This window comes from Oncorhynchus nerka, unplaced genomic scaffold (assembly GCF_034236695.1).
Source record: "Oncorhynchus nerka isolate Pitt River unplaced genomic scaffold, Oner_Uvic_2.0 unplaced_scaffold_1172, whole genome shotgun sequence".
In the NCBI taxonomy this organism is placed as follows: domain Eukaryota; kingdom Metazoa; phylum Chordata; class Actinopteri; order Salmoniformes; family Salmonidae; genus Oncorhynchus; species Oncorhynchus nerka.
Window position 1 is genome coordinate 92,239 of NW_027040160.1, and position 24,107 is coordinate 116,345.

General features: G+C 48.5%; 1 protein-coding gene across 1 annotated transcript in view; it reads right to left on the reverse strand.

Annotated features, from left to right (window-relative positions):
* lpar4 (lysophosphatidic acid receptor 4) overlaps window positions 1-23,826 on the reverse strand; it is a 59,209-nt gene extending 35,383 nt beyond the window's left edge. The window contains exon 1 of the mRNA XM_065016037.1: window positions 23,545-23,826. The gene's annotated coding sequence lies outside the window, so the exon portion shown is untranslated. The remainder of the gene's footprint in view (window positions 1-23,544) is intronic.
* Window positions 23,827-24,107: the final 281 nt, after the last annotated feature.

A 24,107-nucleotide genomic window follows, 5' to 3' on the forward strand; every position in this document is an offset into this window, starting at 1 on the left:
GACTCTCTAGGTTCATCTCTCTGTAGGTAAGGGCTCCGTGGGGTCTGTTTGTGTTTGTGAACAGAGTCTCAGAACCAGCTGGCTGAGGGGACTCTCGTCTAGGTTCATGTCTCTGTAGGTAAGGGCTCTGTGGGGTCTGTTTGTGTTTGTGAACAGAGTCTCAGAACCAGCAGGCTGAGGGGACTCTCTAGGTTCATCTCTCTGTAGGTAAGGGCTCTGTGGGGTCTGTTTGTGTTTGTGAACAGAACCCCAGAACCAGCTGGCTGAGGGGACTCTTGTCTAGGTTCATCTCTCTGTAGGTAAGGGCTCTGTGGGGTCTGTTTGTGTTTGTGAACAGAGTCTCAGAACCAGCTGGCTGAGGGGACTCTTGTCTAGGTTCATCTCTGTGTAGGTAAGGGCTCTGTGGGGTCTGTTTGTGTTTGTGAACAGAACCCCAGAACCAGCTGGCTGAGGGACTCTTGTCTAGGTTCATCTCTCTGTAGGTAAGGGCTCTGTGGGGTCTGTTTGTGTTTGTGAACAGAACCCCAGAACCAGCTGGCTGAGGGGACTCTTGTCTAGGTTCATCTCTCTGTAGGTGAGGGCTCTGTGGGGTCTGTTTGTGAACAGAGTCTCAGAACCAGCTGGCTGAGGGGACTCTTGTCTAGGTTCATCTCTCTGTAGGTAAGGGCTCTGTGGGGTCTGTTTGGTTTGTGAACAGAGTCTCAGAACCAGCAGGCTGAGGGGACTCTCTAGGTTCATCTCTCTGTAGGTAAGGGCTCTGTGGGGTCTGTTTGTGTTTGTGAACAGAGTCTCAGAACCAGCTGGCTGAGGGGACTCTTGTCTAGGTTCATGTCTCTGTAGGTAAGGGCTCTGTGGGGTCTGTTTGTGTTTGTGAACAGAGTCTCAGAACCAGCAGGCTGAGGGGACTCTCTAGGTTCATCTCTCTGTAGGTAAGGGCTCTGTGGGGTCTGTTTGTGTTTGTGAACAGAACCCCAGAACCAGCTGGCTGAGGGGACTCTTGTCTAGGTTCATCTCTCTGTAGGTAAGGGCTCTGTGGGGTCTGTTTGTGTTTGTGAACAGAGTCTCAGAACCAGCTGGCTGAGGGGACTCTCTAGGTTCATCTCTCTGTAGGTAAGGGCTCTGTGGGGTCTGTTTGTGAACAGAACCCCAGAACCAGCTGGCTGAGGGGACTCTTGTCTAGGTTCATCTCTCTGTAGGTAAGGGCTCTGTGGGGTCTGTTTGTGTTTGTGAACAGAACCCCAGAACCAGCTGGCTGAGGGACTCTTGTCTGTTCATCTCTCTGTAGGTAAGGGCTCTGTGGGGTCTGTTTGTGTTTGTGAACAGAGTCTCAGAACCAGCTGGCTGAGGGGACTCTTGTCTAGGTTCATCTCTGTGTAGGTAAGGGCTCTGTGGGGTCTGTTTGTGTTTGTGAACAGGGTCTCAGAACCAGCAGGCTGAGGGACCTCTCTAGGTTCATCTCTCTGTAGGTGAGGGCTCTGTGGGGTCTGTTTGTGTTTGTGAACAGAGTCTCAGAACCAGCTGGCTGAGGGGACTCTCTAGGTTCATCTCTCTGTAGGTAAGGGCTCTGTGGGGTCTGTTTGTGAACAGAACCCCAGAACCAGCTGGCTGAGGGGACTCTTGTCTAGGTTCATCTCTCTGTAGGTAAGGGCTCTGTGGGGTCTGTTTGTGTTTGTGAACAGAGTCTCAGAACCAGCTGGCTGAGGGGACTCTTGTCTAGGTTCATCTCTCTGTAGGTAAGGGCTCTGTGGGGTCTGTTTGTGTTTGTGAACAGAGTCTCAGAACCAGCTGGCTGAGGGGACTCTTGTCTAGGTTCATCTCTCTGTAGGTAAGGGCTCTGTGGGGTCTGGTTGGTTTGTGAACAGAGTCTCAGAACCAGCAGGCTGAGGGGACTCTCTAGGTTCATCTCTCTGTAGGTAAGGGCTCTGTGGGGTCTGTTTGTGTTTGTGAACAGAGTCTCAGAACCAGCTGGCTGAGGGGACTCTTGTCTATGTTCATCTCTCTGTAGGTAAGGGCTCTGTGGGGTCTGTTTGTGTTTGTGAACAGGGTCTCAGAACCAGCAGGCTGAGGGACCTCTCTAGGTTCATCTCTCTGTAGGTGAGGGCTCTGTGGGGTCTGTTTGTGTTTGGGAACAGAGTCTCAGAACCAGCTGGCTGAGGGACTCTCTAGGTTCATCTCTCTGTAGGTAAGGGCTCTGTGGGGTCTGTTTGTGTTTGTGAACAGAACCCCAGAACCAGCTGGCTGAGGGACTCTTGTCTAGGTTCATCTCTCTGTAGGTAAGGGCTCTGTGGGGTCTGTTTGTGTTTGTGAACAGAACCCCAGAACCAGCTGGCTGAGGGGACTCTTGTCTAGGTTCATCTCTCTGTAGGTAAGGGCTCTGTGGGGTCTGTTTGTGTTTGTGAACAGAGTCTCAGAACCAGCTGGCTGAGGGGACTCTTGTCTAGGTTCATCTCTCTGTAGGTAAGGGCTCTGTGGGGTCTGTTTGGTTTGTGAACAGAGTCTCAGAACCAGCAGGCTGAGGGGACTCTCTAGGTTCATCTCTCTGTAGGTAAGGGCTCTGTGGGGTCTGTTTGTGTTTGTGAACAGAGTCTCAGAACCAGCTGGCTGAGAGGACTCTTGTCTAGGTTCATCTCTCTGTAGGTAAGGGCTCTGTGGGGTCTGTTTGTGTTTGTGAACAGGGTCTCAGAACCAGCAGGCTGAGGGACCTCTCTAGGTTCATCTCTCTGTAGGTGAGGGCTCTGTGGGGTCTGTTTGTGTTTGGGAACAGAGTCTCAGAACCAGCTGGCTGAGGGGACTCTCTAGGTTCATCTCTCTGTAGGTAAGGGCTCTGTGGGGTCTGTTTGTGTTTGTGAACAGAACCCCAGAACCAGCTGGCTGAGGGACTCTTGTCTAGGTTCATCTCTCTGTGGGTAAGGGCTCTGTGGGGTCTGTTTGTGTTTGTGAACAGAACCCCAGAACCAGCTGGCTGAGGGACTCTTGTCTAGGTTCATCTCTCTGTAGGTGAGGGCTCTGTGGGGTCTGTTTGTGAACAGAGTCTCAGAACCAGCAGGCTGAGGGACTCTCTAGGTTCATCTCTCTGTAGGTAAGGGCTCTGTGGGGTCTGTTTGTGTTTGTGAACAGAGTCTCAGAACCAGCTGGCTGAGGGACTCTAGTCTAGGTTCATGTCTCTGTAGGTAAGGGCTCTGTGGGGTCTGTTTGTGTTTGTGAACAGAGTCTCAGAACCAGCAGGCTGAGGGGACTCTCTAGGTTCATCTCTCTGTAGGTAAGGGCTCTGTGGGGTCTGTTTGTGTTTGTGAACAGAACCCCAGAACCAGCTGGCTGAGGGACTCTTGTCTAGGTTCATCTCTCTGTAGGTAAGGGCTCTGTGGGGTCTGTTTGTGTTTGTGAACAGAGTCTCAGAACCAGCTGGCTGAGGGGACTCTTGTCTAGGTTCATCTCTGTGTAGGTAAGGGCTCTGTGGGGTCTGTTTGTGTTTGTGAACAGAACCCCAGAACCAGCTGGCTGAGGGACTCTTGTCTAGGTTCATCTCTCTGTAGGTAAGGGCTCTGTGGGGGTCTGTTTGTGTTTGTGAACAGAACCCCAGAACCAGCTGGCTGAGGGACTCTTGTCTAGGTTCATCTCTCTGTAGGTGAGGGCTCTGTGGGGTCTGTTTGTGAACAGAGTCTCAGAACCAGCTGGCTGAGGGGACTCTTGTCTAGGTTCATCTCTGTGTAGGTAAGGGCTCTGTGGGGTCTGTTTGGTTTGTGAACAGAGTCTCAGAACCAGCAGGCTGAGGGACTCTCTAGGTTCATCTCTCTGTAGGTAAGGGCTCTGTGGGGTCTGTTTGTGTTTGTGAACAGAGTCTCAGAACCAGCTGGCTGAGAGGACTCTTGTCTAGGTTCATCTCTCTGTAGGTAAGGGCTCTGTGGGGTCTGTTTGTGTTTGTGAACAGGGTCTCAGAACCAGCAGGCTGAGGGACCTCTCTAGGTTCATCTCTCTGTAGGTGAGGGCTCTGTGGGGTCTGTTTGTGTTTGGGAACAGAGTCTCAGAACCAGCTGGCTGAGGGGACTCTCTAGGTTCATCTCTCTGTAGGTAAGGGCTCTGTGGGGTCTGTTTGTGTTTGTGAACAGAACCCCAGAACCAGCTGGCTGAGGGGACTCTTGTCTAGGTTCATCTCTCTGTGGGTAAGGGCTCTGTGGGGTCTGTTTGTGTTTGTGAACAGAACCCCAGAACCAGCTGGCTGAGGGACTCTTGTCTAGGTTCATCTCTCTGTAGGTGAGGGCTCTGTGGGGTCTGTTTGTGAACAGAGTCTCAGAACCAGCAGGCTGAGGGACTCTCTAGGTTCATCTCTCTGTAGGTAAGGGCTCTGTGGGGTCTGTTTGTGTTTGTGAACAGAACCCCAGAACCAGCTGGCTGAGGGACTCTTGTCTAGGTTCATCTCTCTGTAGGTAAGGGCTCTGTGGGGTCTGTTTGTGTTTGTGAACAGAGTCTCAGAACCAGCTGGCTGAGGGGACTCTTGTCTAGGTTCATCTCTGTGTAGGTAAGGGCTCTGTGGGGTCTGTTTGTGTTTGTGAACAGAACCCCAGAACCAGCTGGCTGAGTGGACTCTTGTCTAGGTTCATCTCTCTGTAGGTAAGGGCTCTGTGGGGTCTGTTTGTGTTTGTGAACAGAACCCCAGAACCAGCTGGCTGAGGGGACTCTTGTCTAGGTTCATCTCTCTGTAGGTGAGGGCTCTGTGGGGTCTGTTTGTGAACAGAGTCTCAGAACCAGCTGGCTGAGGGGACTCTTGTCTAGGTTCATCTCTGTGTTCTGTGGGGTCTGTTTGGTTTGTGAACAGAGTCTCAGAACCAGCAGGCTGAGGGGACTCTCTAGGTTCATCTCTCTGTAGGTAAGGGCTCTGTGGGGTCTGTTTGTGTTTGTGAACAGAGTCTCAGAACCAGCTGGCTGAGAGGACTCTTGTCTAGGTTCATCTCTCTGTAGGTAAGGGCTCTGTGGGGTCTGTTTGTGTTTGTGAACAGGGTCTCAGAACCAGCAGGCTGAGGGACCTCTCTAGGTTCATCTCTCTGTAGGTGAGGGCTCTGTGGGGTCTGTTTGTGTTTGGGAACAGAGTCTCAGAACCAGCTGGCTGAGGGGACTCTCTAGGTTCATCTCTCTGTAGGTAAGGGCTCTGTGGGGTCTGTTTGTGTTTGTGAACAGAACCCCAGAACCAGCTGGCTGAGGGGACTCTTGTCTAGGTTCATCTCTCTGTGGGTAAGGGCTCTGTGGGGTCTGTTTGTGTTTGTGAACAGAACCCCAGAACCAGCTGGCTGAGGGACTCTTGTCTAGGTTCATCTCTCTGTAGGTGAGGGCTCTGTGGGGTCTGTTTGTGAACAGAGTCTCAGAACCAGCAGGCTGAGGGACTCTCTAGGTTCATCTCTCTGTAGGTAAGGGCTCCGTGGGGTCTGTTTGTGTTTGTGAACAGAGTCTCAGAACCAGCTGGCTGAGGGACTCTCGTCTAGGTTCATGTCTCTGTAGGTAAGGGCTCTGTGGGGTCTGTTTGTGTTTGTGAACAGAGTCTCAGAACCAGCAGGCTGAGGGGACTCTCTAGGTTCATCTCTCTGTAGGTAAGGGCTCTGTGGGGTCTGTTTGTGTTTGTGAACAGAACCCCAGAACCAGCTGGCTGAGGGGACTCTTGTCTAGGTTCATCTCTCTGTAGGTAAGGGCTCTGTGGGGTCTGTTTGTGTTTGTGAACAGAGTCTCAGAACCAGCTGGCTGAGGGGACTCTTGTCTAGGTTCATCTCTGTGTAGGTAAGGGCTCTGTGGGGTCTGTTTGTGTTTGTGAACAGAACCCCAGAACCAGCTGGCTGAGGGGACTCTTGTCTAGGTTCATCTCTCTGTAGGTAAGGGCTCTGTGGGGTCTGTTTGTGTTTGTGAACAGAACCCCAGAACCAGCTGGCTGAGGGGACTCTTGTCTAGGTTCATCTCTCTGTAGGTGAGGGCTCTGTGGGGTCTGTTTGTGAACAGAGTCTCAGAACCAGCTGGCTGAGGGGACTCTTGTCTAGGTTCATCTCTCTGTAGGTAAGGGCTCTGTGGGGTCTGTTTGGTTTGTGAACAGAGTCTCAGAACCAGCAGGCTGAGGGGACTCTCTAGGTTCATCTCTCTGTAGGTAAGGGCTCTGTGGGGTCTGTTTGTGTTTGTGAACAGAGTCTCAGAACCAGCTGGCTGAGGGGACTCTTGTCTAGGTTCATCTCTCTGTAGGTAAGGGCTCTGTGGGGTCTGTTTGTGTTTGTGAACAGAGTCTCAGAACCAGCAGGCTGAGGGGACTCTCTAGGTTCATCTCTCTGTAGGTAAGGGCTCTGTGGGGTCTGTTTGTGTTTGTGAACAGAACCCCAGAACCAGCTGGCTGAGGGGACTCTTGTCTAGGTTCATCTCTCTGTAGGTAAGGGCTCTGTGGGGTCTGTTTGTGTTTGTGAACAGAGTCTCAGAACCAGCTGGCTGAGGGGACTCTCTAGGTTCATCTCTCTGTAGGTAAGGGCTCTGTGGGGTCTGTTTGTGAACAGAACCCCAGAACCAGCTGGCTGAGGGGACTCTTGTCTAGGTTCATCTCTCTGTAGGTAAGGGCTCTGTGGGGTCTGTTTGTGTTTGTGAACAGAACCCCAGAACCAGCTGGCTGAGGGGACTCTTGTCTAGGTTCATCTCTCTGTAGGTAAGGGCTCTGTGGGGTCTGTTTGTGTTTGTGAACAGAGTCTCAGAACCAGCTGGCTGAGGGGACTCTTGTCTAGGTTCATCTCTGTGTAGGTAAGGGCTCTGTGGGGTCTGTTTGTGTTTGTGAACAGGGTCTCAGAACCAGCAGGCTGAGGGACCTCTCTAGGTTCATCTCTCTGTAGGTGAGGGCTCTGTGGGGTCTGTTTGTGTTTGTGAACAGAGTCTCAGAACCAGCTGGCTGAGGGGACTCTCTAGGTTCATCTCTCTGTAGGTAAGGGCTCTGTGGGGTCTGTTTGTGAACAGAACCCCAGAACCAGCTGGCTGAGGGGACTCTTGTCTAGGTTCATCTCTCTGTAGGTAAGGGCTCTGTGGGGTCTGTTTGTGTTTGTGAACAGAACCCCAGAACCAGCTGGCTGAGGGGACTCTTGTCTAGGTTCATCTCTCTGTAGGTAAGGGCTCTGTGGGGTCTGTTTGTGTTTGTGAACAGAACCCCAGAGCCAGCTGGCTGAGGGGACTCTTGTCTAGGTTCATCTCTCTGTAGGTAAGGGCTCTGTGGGGGTCTGTTTGTGTTTGTGAACAGAACCCCAGAACCAGCTGGCTGAGGGGACTCTTGTCTAGGTTCATCTCTCTGTAGGTGAGGGCTCTGTGGGGTCTGTTTGTGAACAGAGTCTCAGAACCAGCAGGCTGAGGGACTCTCTAGGTTCATCTCTCTGTAGGTAAGGGCTCCGTGGGGTCTGTTTGTGTTTGTGAACAGAGTCTCAGAACCAGCTGGCTGAGGGGACTCTTGTCTAGGTTCATCTCTCTGTAGGTAAGGGCTCTGTGGGGTCTGTTTGTGTTTGTGAACAGAGTCTCAGAACCAGCAGGCTGAGGGGACTCTCTAGGTTCATCTCTCTGTAGGTAAGGGCTCTGTGGGGTCTGTTTGTGTTTGTGAACAGAGTCTCAGAACCAGCTGGCTGAGGGGACTCTTGTCTAGGTTCATCCAGGTAAGGGCTCTGGGGGTCTGTTTGTGTTTGTGAACAGAGTCTCAGAACCAGCTGGCTGAGGGACTCTTGTCTAGGTTCATCTCTCTGTAGGTAAGGGCTCTGTGGGGTCTGTTTGTGTTTGTGAACAGAGTCTCAGAACCAGCAGGCTGAGGGGACTCTCTAGGTTCATCTCTCTGTAGGTAAGGGCTCTGTGGGGTCTGTTTGTGTTTGTGAACAGAACCCCAGAACCAGCTGGCTGAGGGGACTCTTGTCTAGGTTCATCTCTCTGTAGGTAAGGGCTCTGTGGGGTCTGTTTGTGTTTGTGAACAGAGTCTCAGAACCAGCTGGCTGAGGGACTCTTGTCTAGGTTCATCTCTGTGTAGGTAAGGGCTCTGTGGGGTCTGTTTGTGTTTGTGAACAGGGTCTCAGAACCAGCAGGCTGAGGGACCTCTCTAGGTTCATCTCTCTGTAGGTGAGGGCTCTGTGGGGTCTGTTTGTGTTTGTGAACAGAGTCTCAGAACCAGCTGGCTGAGGGGACTCTCTAGGTTCATCTCTCTGTAGGTAAGGGCTCTGTGGGGTCTGTTTGTGTTTGTGAACAGAACCCCAGAACCAGCTGGCTGAGGGGACTCTTGTCTAGGTTCATCTCTCTGTAGGTAAGGGCTCTGTGGGGTCTGTTTGTGTTTGTGAACAGAACCCCAGAACCAGCTGGCTGAGGGGACTCTTGTCTAGGTTCATCTCTCTGTAGGTAAGGGCTCTGTGGGGTCTGTTTGTGTTTGTGAACAGAACCCCAGAGCCAGCTGGCTGAGGGGACTCTTGTCTAGGTTCATCTCTCTGTAGGTAAGGGCTCTGTGGGGTCTGTTTGTGTTTGTGAACAGAACCCCAGAACCAGCTGGCTGAGGGGACTCTTGTCTAGGTTCATCTCTCTGTAGGTGAGGGCTCTGTGGGGTCTGTTTGTGAACAGAGTCTCAGAACCAGCAGGCTGAGGGGACTCTCTAGGTTCATCTCTCTGTAGGTAAGGGCTCCGTGGGGTCTGTTTGTGTTTGTGAACAGAGTCTCAGAACCAGCTGGCTGAGGGGACTCTTGTCTAGGTTCATCTCTCTGTAGGTAAGGGCTCTGTGGGGTCTGTTTGTGTTTGTGAACAGAGTCTCAGAACCAGCTGGCTGAGGGGACTCTTGTCTAGGTTCATCTCTCTGTAGGTAAGGGCTCTGTGGGGTCTGTTTGTGTTTGTGAACAGAGTCTCAGAACCAGCAGGCTGAGGGGACTCTCTAGGTTCATCTCTCTGTAGGTAAGGGCTCTGTGGGGACTGTTTGTGTTTGTGAACAGAACCCCAGAACCAGCTGGCTGAGGGGACTCTTGTCTAGGTTCATCTCTCTGTAGGTAAGGGCTCTGTGGGGTCTGTTTGTGTTTGTGAACAGAGTCTCAGAACCAGCTGGCTGAGGGGACTCTTGTCTAGGTTCATCTCTGTGTAGGTAAGGGCTCTGTGGGGTCTGTTTGTGTTTGTGAACAGGGTCTCAGAACCAGCAGGCTGAGGGACCTCTCTAGGTTCATCTCTCTGTAGGTGAGGGCTCTGTGGGGTCTGTTTGTGTTTGTGAACAGAGTCTCAGAACCAGCTGGCTGAGGGGACTCTCTAGGTTCATCTCTCTGTAGGTAAGGGCTCTGTGGGGTCTGTTTGTGTTTGTGAACAGAACCCCAGAACCAGCTGGCTGAGGGGACTCTTGTCTAGGTTCATCTCTCTGTACGTAAGGGCTCTGTGGGGTCTGTTTGTGTTTGTGAACAGAACCCCAGAACCAGCTGGCTGAGGGGACTCTTGTCTAGGTTCATCTCTCTGTAGGTAAGGGCTCTGTGGGGTCTGTTTGTGTTTGTGAACAGAACCCCAGAGCCAGCTGGCTGAGGGGACTCTTGTCTAGGTTCATCTCTCTGTAGGTAAGGGCTCTGTGGGGGTCTGTTTGTGTTTGTGAACAGAACCCCAGAACCAGCTGGCTGAGGGGACTCTTGTCTAGGTTCATCTCTCTGTAGGTGAGGGCTCTGTGGGGTCTGTTTGTGAACAGAGTCTCAGAACCAGCAGGCTGAGGGGACTCTCTAGGTTCATCTCTCTGTAGGTAAGGGCTCCGTGGGGTCTGTTTGTGTTTGTGAACAGAGTCTCAGAACCAGCTGGCTGAGGGGACTCTTGTCTAGGTTCATCTCTCTGTAGGTAAGGGCTCTGTGGGGTCTGTTTGTGTTTGTGAACAGAGTCTCAGAACCAGCAGGCTGAGGGGACTCTCTAGGTTCATCTCTCTGTAGGTAAGGGCTCTGTGGGGTCTGTTTGTGTTTGTGAACAGAGTCTCAGAACCAGCTGGCTGAGGGGACTCTTGTCTAGGTTCATCTCTCTGTAGGTAAGGGCTCTGTGGGGTCTGTTTGTGTTTGTGAACAGAGTCTCAGAACCAGCTGGCTGAGGGGACTCTTGTCTAGGTTCATCTCTCTGTAGGTAAGGGCTCTGTGGGGTCTGTTTGTGTTTGTGAACAGAGTCTCAGAACCAGCTGGCTGAGGGACTCTTGTCTAGGTTCATCTCTCTGTAGGTAAGGGCTCTGTGGGGTCTGTTTGTGTTTGTGAACAGGGTCTCAGAACCAGCAGGCTGAGGGACCTCTCTAGGTTCATCTCTCTGTAGGAGGGGGCTCTGTGGGGTCTGTTTTTGTTTGTGAACAGAGTCTCAGAACCAGCTGGCTGAGGGGACTCTCTAGGTTCATCTCTCATAGGTAAGGGCTCTGTGGGGTCTGTTTGTGTTTGTGAACAGAACCCCAGAACCAGCTGGCTGAGGGGACTCTTGTCTAGGTTCATCTCTCTGTAGGTAAGGGCTCTGTGGGGTCTGTTTGTGTTTGTGAACAGAGTCTCAGAACCAGCTGGCTGAGGGGACTCTTGTCTAGGTTCATCTCTCTGTAGGTAAGGGCTCTGTGGGGTCTGTTTGTGTTTGTGAACAGAGTCTCAGAACCAGCTGGCTGAGGGGACTCTTGTCTAGGTTCATCTCTCTGTAGGTAAGGGCTCTGTGGGGTCTGTTTGTGTTTGTGAACAGGGTCTCAGAACCAGCAGGCTGAGGGACCTCTCTAGGTTCATCTCTCTGTAGGAGGGGGCTCTGTGGGGTCTGTTTTTGTTTGTGAACAGAGTCTCAGAACCAGCTGGCTGAGGGGACTCTCTAGGTTCATCTCTCATAGGTAAGGGCTCTGTGGGGTCTGTTTGTGTTTGTGAACAGAACCCCAGAACCAGCTGGCTGAGGGGACTCTTGTCTAGGTTCATCTCTCTGTAGGTAAGGGCTCTGTGGGGTCTGTTTGTGTTTGTGAACAGAACCCCAGAACCAGCTGGCTGAGGGGACTCTTGTCTAGGTTCATCTCTCTGTAGGTGAGGGCTCTGTGGGGTCTGTTTGTGAACAGAGTCTCAGAACCAGCAGGCTGAGGGGACTCTTGTCTAGGTTCATCTCTCTGTAGGTAAGGGCTCTGTGGGGTCTGTTTGTGTTTGTGAACAGAGTCTCAGAACCAGCTGGCTGAGGGGACTCTTGTCTAGGTTCATCTCTCTGTAGGTAAGGGCTCTGTGGGGTCTGTTTGTGTTTGTGAACAGAGTCTCAGAACCAGCTGGCTGAGGGGACTCTTGTCTAGGTTCATCTCTCTGTAGGTAAGGGCTCTGTGGGGTCTGTTTGTGTTTGTGAACAGGGTCTCAGAACCAGCAGGCTGAGGGACCTCTCTAGGTTCATCTCTCTGTAGGAGGGGGCTCTGTGGGGTCTGTTTTTGTTTGTGAACAGAGTCTCAGAACCAGCTGGCTGAGGGGACTCTCTAGGTTCATCTCTCATAGGTAAGGGCTCTGTGGGGTCTGTTTGTGTTTGTGAACAGAACCCCAGAACCAGCTGGCTGAGGGGACTCTTGTCTAGGTTCATCTCTCTGTAGGTAAGGGCTCTGTGGGGTCTGTTTGTGTTTGTGAACAGAACCCCAGAACCAGCTGGCTGAGGGGACTCTTGTCTAGGTTCATCTCTCTGTAGGTGAGGGCTCTGTGGGGTCTGTTTGTGAACAGAGTCTCAGAACCAGCAGGCTAAGGGGACTCTTGTCTAGGTTCATTTCTCTGTAGGTAAGGGCTCTGCGGGGTCTGTTTGTGTTTGTAAACAGAGTGTCAGAACCAGCTGGCGGAGGGGACTCTTGTCTAGGTTCATCTCTCTGTAGGTAAGGGCTCTGTGGGGTCTGTTTGTGTTTGTGAACAGAGTCTCAGAACCAGCTGGCTGAGGGGACTCTTGTCTAGGTCTGTTTGGTTTGTGAACAGAACCCCAGAACCAGCTGGCTGAGGGGACTCTCTAGGTTCATCTCTCTGTAGGTGAGGGCTCTGCGGGGTCTGTTTGTGTTTGTGAACAGAACCCCAGAACCAGCTGGCTGAGGGGACTCTTGTCTAGGTTCATCTCTCTGTAGGTAAGGGCTCTGTGGGGTCTGTTTGTGAACAGAGTCTCAGAACCAGCAGGCTGAGGGAACTCTCTAGGTTCATCTCTCTGTAGGTGAGGGCTCTGTGGGGTCTGTTTGTGTTTGTGAACAGGGTCTCAGAACCAGCTGGCTGAGGGGACTCTTGTCTAGGTTCATCTCTCTGTAGGTAAGGGCTCTGTGGGGTCTGTTTGTGAACAGAGTCTCAGAACCAGCAGGCTGAGGGAACTCTCTAGGTTCATCTCTCTGTAGGTGAGGGCTCTGTGGGGTCTGTTTGTGTTTGTGAACAGGGTCTCAGAACCAGCAGGCTGAGGGACCTCTCTATGTTCATCTCTCTGTAGGTGAGGGCTTTGTGGTGGTAGGTCTGGACATCTCCTTTTTTAGGTAGAATTTAACAGCGCTTTTCTGGGTTTTGATAACTAGCGAGTATAGTCCAAATTCTGCTCTGTACACAAAGTCTCAATTGAGTGTTTGTCCCATTTTGTGAATTCTTGGTTGGTGAGTGGACCCCAGACCTCACAACCATAGAGGGCAATGTGTTCGATATCTGATTTAAGTATTTTTAGCCAGATCCTAATTGGGATGTTGAGTTTTATGTTCCTTTTGATTGCGTAGAAGGCCCTTCTTGCTTTGTCTCTCAGGTAATTTACATATTTGTTGAAGTTACTTAGGCCAAGGTACATATCGTTTTTTGGTGATTTTTGTTTCTATGGCAACGGTGTCTTGATGGAATTTTGTATTTATGATCCTGGCAACTGGACCTTTTTTGGAACACTATTATTGTTGGTCTTACTGAGATTTGCTGTCAGCGCCCAGGTCTGCCAGAATCTGTGCAGAAGATCTAGGTGCTGCTGTAGGCCCTCCTTGGTTGGGGACAGAGGCACCAGATCATCAGCAAACAGGAGACATTTGACTTCAGATTCTAGTAGGGTGAGGCCGGGTGCTTCTGACTGTTCTAGTGCCCTCGCCAATTGGTTGATATATATGTTGGTGGGGCTCAAGCTGCATCCCTGTCTCACCCCACAGCCCTTTGGAAAGAAATGTGTGTGTTTTTTTTGCTGATTTTAACCCCACGGTTGTTGTTTGTGTAAATGGATTTTGTGTTTTTCCCTCAACTTTTTCTTTCTCAATTCAATTCAAAGGGCTTTATTGGCATGGGAAACATATGTTAACATTGCCACAGCAAGTGAAATGGATAATAAACAAAAGAGAAATAAACAATAAAAAATGAACAGTTAACATTACACTCACAGAAGTTGTTAATCCCAGCCCCCCGCAGGAGGCCAGTTAAAAAATTGTTCTAAACTGACTTGCGTAGATAAATAAAGGTTAAATAAATAATTCAAATATTTAAAAAAGTTCCAAAACAACATTTCAAATGTCATATATTATTGCTATATACAGAGTTGTAACGATATCTCTCTCTATCTCTCACACACCTAGACAGTACCTACCACACATTCTCTCTCTCTCTCCATCTTATGTTGACAGCCTTCCACAGTCTACTCCTTAACTGGGGGTCTCTGTCTCTCTCTGTACTGAATCCCACATAGTGATTTAACATTGTAACACAACGCGACTTAACACAGCAACACAAAGTAACTGAACAGAGTAAAACAGTCCATTAAAACATTAACACACAGTGACTTAACATTGACTTGAAACAGTTACACACAGTGACTTCAAATCAAATTGTATTTGTCACATACACATGGTTAGCAGATGTTAATGCGAGTGTAGCGAAATGCTTGTGCTTCTAGTTCCGACAATGCAGTAATAACCAACGAGTAATCTAGCTAACAATTCCAAAACTACTACCTTATACACATAAGTGTAAAGGGATAAAGAATATGTACATAAAGATATATGAATGAGTGATGGTACAGAGCGGCATAGGCAAGATGCAGTAGATGGTATCGAGTACAGTATATACATATGAGATGAGTATGTAAACAAAGTGGCATAGTTTAAAGTGGCTAGTGATACATGTATTACATAAAGATGCAGTAGATGATATAGAGTACAGTATATACGTATACATATGAGATGAATAATGTAGGGTATGTAAAAATTATATTAAGTAGCATTGTTTAAAGTGGCTAGTGATATATTTTACATCAATGCCCATTATTAAAGTGGCTGGAGTTGAGTCAGTGTGTTGGCAGCAGCCACTCAATGTTAGTGGTGGCTGTTTAACAGTCTGATGGCCTTGAGATAGAAGCTGTTTTTCAGTCTCTCGGTCCCAGCTTTGATGCACCTGTACTGACCTCGCCTTCTGGATGATAGCGGGGTGAACAGGCAGTGGCTCGGGTGGTTGTTGTCCTTGATGATCTTTATGGGCTGCCTGTGACATCGGGTGGTGTAGGTGTCCTGTAGGGCAGGTAGTTTGCCCCCGGTGATGAGTTGTGCAGACCTCACTACCCTCTGGAGAGCCTTACGGTTGTCGGCGGAGCAGTTGCCGTACCAGGCGGTGATACAGCCCGACAGGATGCTCTCGATTGTGCATCTGTAGAAGTTTGTGAGTGCTTTTGGTGACAAGCCGAATTCCTTCAGCCTCCTGAGGTTGAAGAGGCGCTGCTGCGCCTTCTTCACGATGCTGTCTGTGTGGGTGGACCAATTCAGTTTGTCTGTGATGTGTACGCCGAGGAACTTAAAACTTACTACCCTCTCCACTACTGTTCCATCGATGTGGATAGGGGAGTGTTCCCTCTGCTGTTTCCTGAAGTCCACAATCATCTCCTTAGTTTTGTTGACATTGAGTGTGAGGTTATTTTCCTGACACCACACTCCGGGGCCCTCACCTCCTCCCTGTAGGCCGTCTCGTCGTTGTTGGTAATCAAGCCTACCACTGTTGTGTTGTCCGCAAACTTGATGATTGAGTTGGAGGCGTGCGTGACCACGCAGTCGTGGGTGAACAGGGAGTACAGGACGCACCCTTGTGGGGCCCCATTGTTGAGGATCAGCGGGGTGGAGATGTTGTTACCTACCCTCACCACCTGGGGGCGTCCCGTCAGGAAGTCCAGTACCCAGTTGCACAGGGCGGGGTCGAGACCCAGGGTCTCGAGCTTGATGACGAGTTTGGAGGGTACTATGGTGTTAAATGCTGAGCTGTAGTCGATGGACAGCATTCTCACATAGGTAGTCCTCTTGTCCAGATGGGTTAGGGCAGTGTGCAGTGTGGTTGAGATTGCATCGTCTGTGGACCTATTTGGGCGGTAAGCAAATTGGAGTGGGTCTAGGGTGTCAGGTAGGGTGGAGGTGATATGGTCCTTGACTAGTCTCTCAAAGCACTTCATGATGACGGAAGTGTTACCTTAGCTTTCTTGGGAACAGGAACAATGGTGGCCCTCTTGAAGCATGTGGGAACAGCAGACTGGGATAGGGATTGATTGAATATGTCCGTAAACACACCAGCCAGCTGGTCTGCGCATGCTCTGAGGGCGCGGCTTGGGATGCCGTCTGGGCCTGCAGCCTTGAGAGTGTTTAGACGTTTAAATGTTTTTACTCACCTCGGCTGCAGTGAAGGAGAGTCCGCATGTTTTGGTTGCGGGCCGTGTCAGTGGCACTGTATTGTCCTCAAAGCGGGCAAAAAAGTTATTTAGTCTGCCTGGGAGAAAGGCATCCTGGTCCGTGACTGGGCTGGTTTTCTTTTTGTAATCCGTGATTGACTGTAGACCCTGCCACATACCTCTTGTGTCTGAGCCGTTGAATTGCGATTCTACTTTGTCTCTATACTGACGCTTAGCTTGTTTGATTATCTTGGGGAGGGAATAGCTACACTGTTAGTATTCGGTCATGTTTCCGGTCACCTTGCCCTGATTAAAAGCAGTGGTTTGCGCTTTCAGTTTCACGCGAATGCTGCCATCAATCCATGGTTTCTGGTTTGGGAATGTTTTAATCGTTGCTATGGGAACGACATCTTCAACGCACGTTCTTATGAACTCGCTCACCGAATCAGCGTATTCGTCAATGTTGTTGTTTGACGCAATACGAAACATATCCCAGTCCACGTGATGGAAGCAGTCTTGGAGCGTGGAATCAGATTTGTCGGACCAGCGTTGAACAGACCTCAGCGTGGGAGCTTCTTGTTTTAGCTTCTGTCTGTAGGCAGTGAGCAACAAAATGGAGTCGTGGTCAGCTTTTCCGAAAGGAGGGCGGGGCAGGGCCTTATATGCATCGCGGAAGTTAGAATAGCAATGATCCAAGGTTTTACCAGCCCTGGTTGCGCAATCGATATGCTGATACAATTTAGGGAGTCTTGTTTTCAGATTAGCCTTGTTAAAATCCCCAGCTACAATGAATGCAGCCTCAGGATATGTGGATTCCAGTTTGCAAAGAGTCAAATAAAGTTCGTTCAGAGCCATCGATGTGTCTGCTTGGGGGGAATATATACGGCTGTGATTATAATCGAAGAGAATTCCCTTGGTAGATAATGCGGTCGACATTTGATTGTGAGGAATTCTAAATCAGGTGAACAGAAGGACTTGAGTTCCTGTATGTTGTTATGATCACACCACGTCTCGTTAACCATGAAGCATACGCCCCCGCCCCTCTTCTTACCAGAAAGATGTTTGTTTCTGTCGGCGCGATGCGTGGAGAAACCAGCTGGCTGCACCGACTCCGATAGCGTCTCTCCAGTGAGCCATGTTTCCGTGAAGCAAAGAACGTTACAGTCTCTGATGTCCTTCTGGAATGCTACCCTTGCTCGGAATTCATCAACCTTGTTGTCAAGAGACTGGACATTGGCGAGTAGAATGCTAGGGAGTGGCGCGCGATGTGCCCGTCTCCGGAGCCTGACCAGAAGACCGCTTTGTTTGCTTCTTTTACGAAGTCGTTGTTTTGGGTCGCAGGCTGGGATCCATTCCGTTGTCCTGGGTGAAAGGCAGAACACAGGATCCATTCCGTTGTCCTGGGTGAAAGGCAGAACACAGGATCCATTCAGTTGTCCTGGGTGAAAGGCAGAACACAGGATCCATTCCGTTGTCCTGGGTGAAAGGCAGAACACAGGATCCATTCAGTTGTCCTGGGTGAAAGGCAGAACACAGGATCCATTCCGTTGTCCTGGGTGAAAGGCAGAACACAGGATCCATTCCGTTGTCCTGGGTGGAAGGCAGAACACAGGATCCATTCCGTTGTCCTGGGTGAAAGGCAGAACACAGTCATATTCTTGGGTGAAAGGCAGAACTGATGGTGAGTTCCGCTGCTCTTATATTTAGTAGTTCTTCCGACTGTATGTAAAGAAACCTAAGATGACCTGGGGTACCAATGTAAGAACACAATCCATTCGTAAAAAAGAACTAAAAACTGCAGAGTTTCCTAGGAAGGCTGTTACACAGTAACAGCGACTTAAGTCATATTCTTGGTCACAGATGTGAGTTGACGTAGTAACACATAGTGACTTAACACATGTAACAAACCTGATGATGTAACATAGTGACTAAACACAGTACCACACAGGGACTTAACACAGTAAAACATAGTGACTAAACACAGTACCATCTACAGGGGACTTAACACAGTAACAAACAAGTGACATAAACACAGTACCACAGCAGGGACTTAATAAAGTAACAATAGTGACTTAACACAGTAACACACAGTGACTTAACACAGTAAGAAAATGTGACATAGTGACTAAACACAGTAACAGCGACTTAACACAGTAGCACAGAGTGACTTAACGTAGTAACACACAGTGACTTAACACAGTAACACATAGTGACTAAACACAGTACCACACAGGGACTTAACACAGTAACACATAGTGACTAAACACAGTACCACACAGGGACTTAACACAGTAACACATAGTGACTAAACACAGTACCACACAGGGACTTAACACAGTAACACATAGTGACTAAACACAGTACCACACAGGGACTTAACACAGTAACACATAGTGACTAAACACAGTACCACACAGGGACTTAACACAGTAACACATAGTGACTAAACACAGTACCACACAGGGACTTAACACAGTAACACATAGTGACTAAACACAGTACCACACAGGGACTTAACACTGTAACACAATTAACACAGTAACACAGTGATTTAACATGGTAACCCACAATGACTTAAACAGTAACTAAATGTGACTTAACACAGTATCATTGACTTGAAACAGTTACACACAGTGACTTAACACAGTAACAGTGACTTAACACAGTAACAGTGACTTAACACAGTAACAGTGACTTAACACAGTAACAGTGACTTATCACAGTAACAGTGACTTAACACAGTAACAGTGACTTAACACAGTAACAGTGACTTAACACAGTAGCACACAGTGACTTTAGACAGTGACTTAACACAGGAACACACAGTGACTTAACACAGTAACACATGGTGACTAAACACAGTACCACACAGTGACTTAACACAGTAACACAGTGACTTAACACAGTAACACATAGTGACTAAACACAGTAACACATAGTGACTTAAGACAGTAACACAGTGACTAAACACAGTAACACATAGTGACTAAACACAGTAACACAGTGACTTAACACAGTAACACAGTGACCAACCACAGTAACACAGTGACTTAAGACAGTAACACAGTGACTTAACACAGTAACACACAGTGACTTAACACAGTATCACATAGTGACTAAACACTACCACACAGTGACTCAACACAGTAACACATAGTGACTAAACACAGTAACACACAGTGACTTAAGACAGTAACACAGTGACTTAACACAGTAACACACAGTGACTTAACACAGTATCACATAGTGACTAAACACAGTACCACACAGGGACTTAACACAGTAACACACAGTGACTAAACACAGTAACACAGTGACTTAACACAGTAACACAGTGACTTAACACAGTGACTTAACACAGTGACTTAACACAGTGACTTAACACAGTAACACAGTGACTTAACACAGTGACTTAACACAGTAACACAGTGACTTAACACAGTAACACAGTGACTTGGCTAGACTATATAGCCTTCCTAACATTTAGCTATATAATGTTGCTTCATGCTGATCTGTTATGAATATACTACAGCTGAGGTAGCAGTGTCAGGGACTGGGCCAACGTGTGTGTCACCGTGAGTGAACTCTGTGTGTATGCAGCTGTCTTTTCAAGGTCAATGACCTGACGTGCTGCATACATGAGCTACACACACAATGCAGCTGTTTCTTTCTGTCAGTCCCACTATAGATACTAGACCAATACAGCTGTTTCTTTATATCAGTCCTAGTACAGATAGTACAACTCAGACAGACAGGCAGAGAAACAGGTAGAGAGAAAGGCAGAGAAACAGGTAGACAGGCAGGCAGACAGGCAGAGAAACAGGTAGAGAGAAAGGCAGAGAAACAGGTAGACAGGCAGGCAGACAGGCAGAGAAACAGGCAGACAGGAAGGCAGAGAAACAGGCAGACAGAAAGGCAGAGAAACAGGCAGACAGAAAGGCAGAGAAACAGGCAGACAGAAAGGCAGATAAACAGGCAGACAGAAAGGCAGATAAACAGGCAGACAGAAAGGCAGATAAACAGGGAGACAGAAAGGCAGATAAACAGGCAGACAGAAAGGCAGAGAAACAGGCAGACAGAAAGGTAGAGAAACAGGCAGACAGAAAGGTAGAGAAACAGGCAGACAGAAAGGCAGAGAAACAGGCAGACAGAAAGGCAGAGAAACAGGCAGACAGAAAGGCAGAGAAACAGGCAGACAGAGAAACAGGCAGACAGAAAGGCAGAGAAACAGGCAGACAGAATGGCAGAGAAACAGGCAGACAGAAAGGCAGAGAAACAGGCAGACAGCCAGGCAGAGAAACAGGCAGACAGAAAGGCAGAGAAACAGGCAGACAGAAAGGCATAGAAACAGGTAGACAGGCAGGCAGACAGGCAGAGAAACCGGCAGACAGAAAGGCAGAGAAACAGGCAGACAGAGAAACAGGCAGACAGAAAGGCAGAGAAGCAGGCAGACAGGAAGGCAGAGAAACAGGTAGACAGGCAGGCAGACAGGCAGAGAAACAGGCAGACAGAAAGGCAGAGAAACAGGCAGACAGAAAGGCAGAGAAACAGGCAGACAGACAGGCAGAGAAACAGGCAGACAGAAAGGCAGAGAAACAGGCAGACAGGAAGACAGAGAAACAGGCAGACAGAAAGGCAGAGAAACAGGCAGACAGAAAGGCAGAGAAACAGGCAGACAGAAAGGCAGAGAAACAGGTAGACAGACAGGCAGAGAAACAGGCAGACAGACAGGCAGAGAAACAGGCAGACAGAAAGGCAGAGAAACAGGCAGACAGAAAGGCAGAGAAACAGGCAGACAGAAAGGCAGAGAAACAGGTAGACAGACAGGCAGAGAAACAGGCAGACAGAAAGGCAGAGAAACAGGTAGACAGAAAGGCAGAGAAACAGGTAGACAGAAAGGCAGAGAAACAGGTAGACAGGCATGTTGAATGTATCAAATCCAAATGCAAAACTGATAATCAGATAATCTTCCCCCATGCCTGTCTCTTTTCCCCATTATTCCAGTGTTATTATGCCTGTCTCTTTTCCCCATTATTCCAGTGTTATTATGCCTGTCTCTTTTCCCCATTATTCCAGTGTTATTATGCCTGTCTCTTTTCCCCATTATCCCAGTGTTATTATGCCTGTCTCTTTTCCCCATTATCCCAGTGTTATTATGCCTGTCTCTTTTCCCCATTATCCCAGTGTTATTATGCCTGTCTCTTTTCCCCATTATCCCAGTGTTATTATGCCTGTCTCTTTTCCCCCATTATCCCAGTTAAAAAGGTATAAACATAATACTGTAAGGAGTTCCATGTCAGGAATCAGCTGGCATTGATTTCAAAGCATGCTCTTAGTCCTGGTCCTATCTGACAGGGAAAGAGAGAGATGTCCTAGTCCTATCTGACAGAGAAAGAGAGAGATGTCCTGGTCCATCTGATTCCAAAGTGTCCTATCTGACAGGGAAAGAGAGAGATGTCCTAGTCTATTTGACCCTAGTTATCTGACAGGGAAAGAGAGAGATGTCCTGGTCCTATTTGACAGAGAATCCCAGTGTTATTATGTCCTAGTCCTATTCCCCATTATCCCAGTGTTATTATGTCCTGGTTCTATTATCCCAGTGTTAAGAGAGAGATGTCCTGGTTCTTCTGACCATTATCCCAGTGTTATGCCTAGTTCTATTTCCCATTATCCCAGTGTTATTATGGGGGAAAAAGATGTCTATAAAAATAATACTGTAAGGAGTTCTGACAGGTCAGAGAATCAGCTGGCATTGATTTCAAAGCATGCTAGTCTATCTGAGTCCTGGTTCTATCTGACAGGGAAAGAGAGAGATGTCCTAGTCCTATCTGACAGAGAAAGAGAGATGTCCTGGTCCTATCTGACAGAGAAAGAGAGAGATGTCCTAGTCTGACAGGTAAAGAGAGAAATGTCCTAGTCTATCTGACAGGGAAAGAGAGAGATGTCCTAGTCTATCTGACAGGGAAAGAGAGAAATGTCCTAGTCTATCTGACAGGGAAAGAGAGAGAGATGTCCTGGTCCTATTTGACAGAGAAAGAGAGAGATGTCCTAGTCCTATCTGACAGAGAAAGAGAGAGAGATGTCCTGGTTCTATTTGACAGGGAAAGAGAGAGAGATGTCCTGGTTCTATCTGACAGGGAAAGAGAGAGATGTCCTAGTTCTATCTGACAGGTAAAGCGAGAGATGTCCTATCTGACAGGGAAAGAGAGAGATGTCCTATCTGACAGGGAAAGAGAGAGATGTCCTAGTCCTATCTGACAGAGAAAGAGAGAGATGTCCTAGTCCTATCTGACAGGGAAAGAGAGATGTCCTAGTCCTATCTGACAGGGAAAGAGAGATGTCCTAGTCCTATCTGACAGGAAAGAGAGAAATGTCCTAGTCCTATCTGACAGGAAAGAGAGAATGTCCTAGTCCTATCTGACAGGGAAAGAGAGAGATGTCTATCTGACAGGGAAAGAGAGAAATGTCCTAGTCCTATCTGACAGGGAAAGAGAGAGATGTCCTAGTCCTATCTGACAGGGAAAGAGAGAGATGTCCTATCTGACAGGGAAAGAGAGAGATGTCCTAGTCCTATCTGACAGGGAAAGAGAGAGATGTCCTAGTCCTATCTGACAGGGAAAGAGAGAGATGTCCTAGTCCTATCTGACAGGGAAAGAGAGAGATGTCCTAGTCCTATCTGACAGGGAAAGAGAGAAATGTCCTAAACAGGAAAGAGAGATGTCCTAGTCCTATCTGACAGGGAAAGAGAGAAATGTCCTAGTCCTATCTGACAGGGAAAGAGAGAAATGTCCTAGTCCTATCTGACAGGGAAAGAGAGAGATGTCCTAGTCCTATCTGACAGGGAAAGAGAGAGATGTCCTATCTGACAGGGAAAGAGAGAAATGTCCTAGTCCTATCTGACAGGGAAAGAGAGAGATGTCCTAGTCCTATCTGACAGGGAAAGAGAGAGATGTCCTATCTGACAGGGAAAGAGAGAGATGTCCTATCTGACAGGGAAAGAGAGAGATGTCCTATCTGACAGAGAAAGAGAGAGATGTCCTAGTCCTATCTGACAGGGAAAGAGAGAGCCGCTGATGATATAACTTTTAAGACCCAAACAAGTTGTTAAAGGCTAACAGTTGAACCTGTAAAGAACAAGAGAACTTTTGGTTCAGTGACCGATTATCTTGATTGACACTAGTTACCACAGCCACAAAATATTAACTCTGCCGATTTCTACTATTTCTCTTTTTTAAAATCTTATTTTGAACCTAACCTTAATGTCACCTGTTAAGTCCACGTCAATCCGTGTAGATGAAGGGGAGGAGACAGGTTAAAAATTATGTTTAAACCTTGAGACATTTGAGACGGATTGTGTGCCATTCGGAGGGTGAATGGGCAAGACAAAAGATTTACGTGCCTTTCAACAGGGTATGGTGGTATGTGCCCGGCGGTTTGTGTCAAGAACTGCAACACTGCTGGGTTTTTCACACTCAACAGTTTGCTGTGTGTATCAAGAATGGTCCACCACCCAAAGGACATCCAGCCAACTTGACACAACTGTGGGAAGCAGGGTAGCCTAGTGGTTAGAGTGTTGGACTCGTAACCGGAAGGTTGCAAGTTCAAATCCCCGAGCTGACTAGGTACAAATCTGTCGTTCTGCCCCTGAACAGGCAGTTAACCTACTGTTCCTAGGCCGTCATTGAAAATAAGAATTTGTTTTTAACTGACTTGCCTAGTTAAATAAAGGTAAAAACACATTTTTAAAAATGGGCCAGCATCCCTGTGGAACGCTTTCAACACCTTGTAGAGTCCATGCTCCAACAAATTGAGGCTGTTCAGAGGGCAAAGGGGGGTGCGACTCAATATTAGGTTGGTGTTCCTAATGTTTTGTACACTCAGTGTATATATATATATATATATATATATATATTTAACTTTGTGGCTGTGATAACTAGTGGAAAGCTGTTATCTGAGTTAGTGAGGATGATGATAATGATGACAGCTCACCTGGTTGTCACCTCTGGTTGTCAAGGCAACACGTGCAACACTGCTACTGTCCCGGGAAACATCAGACTGGTTCACCAACAAGTGTTTTCTTTTTCTTCTCTTTGCAGTAACTTCCCTTCAGACAGTATTTAAAAGTTTCCCAGGTTCTGTCATTTCGTATCTAGAAGAGCGTGTTGTTTATTTCCATTTGATGGAAAAAGCAGTAAGGGATCCAATTCACCGCGCTGTTCACCGTCCTGTGCCTAGTTGAATGTGAATTTCAACAGAGGATCTGTTTGTGTGTTCGCGTGCGCGTGCGCGGTCGGTGGGCTGGAGGTCGACTTGCATGGCCAGAGGAAACGAGACAATAGCACCTTGGTCGCTGGAGGGGGGGGGCAGGGGCACGTGGGAGCTGAATGGGGAATTGTTGGAGAGGAGGAAGGGAGAGTGGAGCAGGGGAAGGAAAGAGAGAGAGGGCCTCCCCGTCCCGTGCCCCTCTCTCCCTCTCCCTTTCTCCTCTCCCTCTCCCTCTCCTTTTCTCCATCCCCTCTCCTCTCCCTCTTTCTCTACTACCCTCTTTCCAT